Raw genomic sequence first — 2781 nt, forward strand, 5'->3', positions numbered from 1 at the left:
TAGGGAAGAGAACCAAGGTTCATGAACTCATCGATGAAAATCCACTGTCGTGTATAGAAAAGTTAATAATTAAAAGCACAATAAATGAGTATAATACAAAGTAAATATCATAAGATAAAGATAATATCTTTAACTTATGATATTTACTTGGTATTATATTACACTCATTTATTGTGCTTTTACTTATTAATTTTTCTATATGTGACAGTGGATTTTCACCGATGAGTTCATGAACCATGGTTCTTTTCCCTAAAACTATATATTTATATATATTTTACTCTGTAAAGCTCAATTTGATTTTAATTTTTTATAAATTGTGTTTAACTGAGTTTTTACCTGTAATTTTGGATTTTGTCCCTATTATTATTATTATTATTATTATTATTATTATTATTATTATATATATGTATGTATGTGTATGTATGTATGTGTATGTATATATGCATGTATCTATGTATCTATCTATCTATCTATCTACCCACCAGTCTGCCTGTCTGTCTATCTGTCTATCTAACTATCTATCTATTTATCTATCTTCTTATATATATATATATATATATATATATATATATATAGTGAAAGGGAGAGAGAGAGAGAGAGAGAGAGAGAGAGAGAGAGATAGAGAGAGAGGTGGGGTTAACATAAGCAAAAGGCAGGAAGTTTGTGAATAGGGGTTTAAATGTTAGTCGATAAATCTGGTCTCTATACTTCGTATACTCTTTTTTTAATCAAGTGTGCGAAAGCCTGTGCAAGAGTATTGGACGCACGACCTTAAAGTTGCGTATTTTGTTCCGGAACTAGACGTCAAGATATCTTGCAGCAAAGCACTTCGTTTTACGCTGCTTCGGTGTACTCGTAAGATAGTGAAAGCCAACCGAATGCTGGAGCCGCTAACATTTTCCTTACAATATCTAGATGAATGAACGGTTGGCAAACTAATTAGGTGAGTATGTTTCCTCCCAACGGCATGAGAATTTGCATAACTTGCAGCATTAAAATATCCTTATTTTTAATGAGATGGCTTCTGTTGCCTAGCAGATACTATGTTTTGAATTTCAGGTTCTATGGTAAACAGTTTTAAATGTAGATCAAGTTTCACATATATTGTGTTTCTACAGCTGAGAAAATTTGCTCATATAAATATGGAGTGAAGAATCTTAAATGTTTGTTTATTGTCAATAAAAACCATCCCAAACTGAAAACTGCTCGGGTAGGAAATAAATAATGTAATAACAATGGTAAACATGTCCCTATCCCCTCTCCGCCCAGTAATCCCAGGAAGCTCGTTGAAGTAGATTTCTGAGGCACCAACCTCCATAGGGTTCTATCCAAATTAAATATCAGATTTTTCTCGCTGGATTCTCATGAGTGGACAAGTAAGACTATCCCACATTATTTGTTAAATACACGTATGTCGAAGTAAACTCATAGAAGGACCACCAATATGCCCCCACAAAATTAAGCATAAACAATAAACGCCAGCCACAACTCGCTACATGCTATTAAACATCTAAAACACAAACAGGCATATAGAAATGCTCCAACAGACAAATTCAAAAAATGTACACAAACCTTACACACATGCAAACATGCATTTACATGTATATACGCATATTGAAATTTACATTCCAGCGTCATCGAACCAAATCGATATTAGACGGTAAAGAGTCATATAAACTGAAGTGAAAAAAAAATAATATGCGTAACCAACAAACCAAAGTAAATGCTTTTCAATAAACAACTTTGAAAAATCATATTCAAAGCTGCCCAGCAACTAGAACTTACTGAATTTTCAAACTAAAATCATCAAGCTATAAAGAACGAAATAAAACAAGATATTGACACCAAAGCGAAATATATATACGTTTTATATTAATAGAAAATCGGTGCATTCGAACGACTGTAAATAGATCCAACGAAGCGTTGTAAAACAAAACATATTTTCATTCTATAACTATAAATAATAATTTTTGACAAATGACTTTACAAATGCAAAAACTGCAAAAGTATTTAGTACTCATACAGTGACAAAAGCTTTAAAATGCTCATGCAGCTGAACAAAATCATCAATCATGTAAAAAAAACCCACAAAAAAAAAGAATGAATTAAAGAGTCACACCAACGCCTTTCTAAAACAAAGTAATAAAACGAATACTTAATATCAACCACTGAAAACGAGGGAATAAGCCCACCCCCAGAGTATCAAGAGAACGACGCGTCAAATTGTACACACACACACACACACACACACACACACACACACACGCACACACAGAGCAAGAATCAGGATTTAAAAAACGAAATCTTAACAGTAAACCCTTCGCCTTTTGTACGGCTATGACGAAGATCAAAGGCTGAGACGGGTTTATTGCTACGGTTCCAACTAGTCATGAGAATCCAGGAAGCACAATGGTGGAGAGTACACAGATCAAGAATCAACTGTCTACACATGGAATAAATATTTCTTCTCTCCTTTCACTTTGTTATGTGTGTGTGTGTGTGTGTGTGTGTGTGTGTGAGTGTGTATGTGTCTGTATGTGTGTGCGTGTGTGTGTGTGCATATATATATTTTGATTTATTCTGTGACTATGATCACTACAAATCATTAAATTTGTTCTTGAAGAAAAATAATTCCCTTTGTTTAATGGTATTTTTTTATTAATGACGTGTACTATTCTCCTGAGCATACTGCCAATACTCGCCTACATTTCTGTTATTGCACGCAAAGTGCCTCTGGCCGAACGGCTGAGTATACGGGGATGTAAGTACACAAACATCAGG

The 2781-nt window shown here is 33.8% G+C and overlaps 1 protein-coding gene across 2 annotated transcripts in view; it reads right to left on the reverse strand.

Annotated features, from left to right (window-relative positions):
• Nucleotides 1-2781, reverse strand: part of LOC106879128 (BTB/POZ domain-containing protein KCTD16) — a 105706-nt gene that overhangs the window by 2072 nt on the left and 100853 nt on the right. The window lies entirely within an intron of this gene.

This window comes from Octopus bimaculoides, chromosome 7 (genome assembly GCF_001194135.2).
Source record: "Octopus bimaculoides isolate UCB-OBI-ISO-001 chromosome 7, ASM119413v2, whole genome shotgun sequence".
NCBI lineage: Eukaryota > Metazoa > Mollusca > Cephalopoda > Octopoda > Octopodidae > Octopus > Octopus bimaculoides.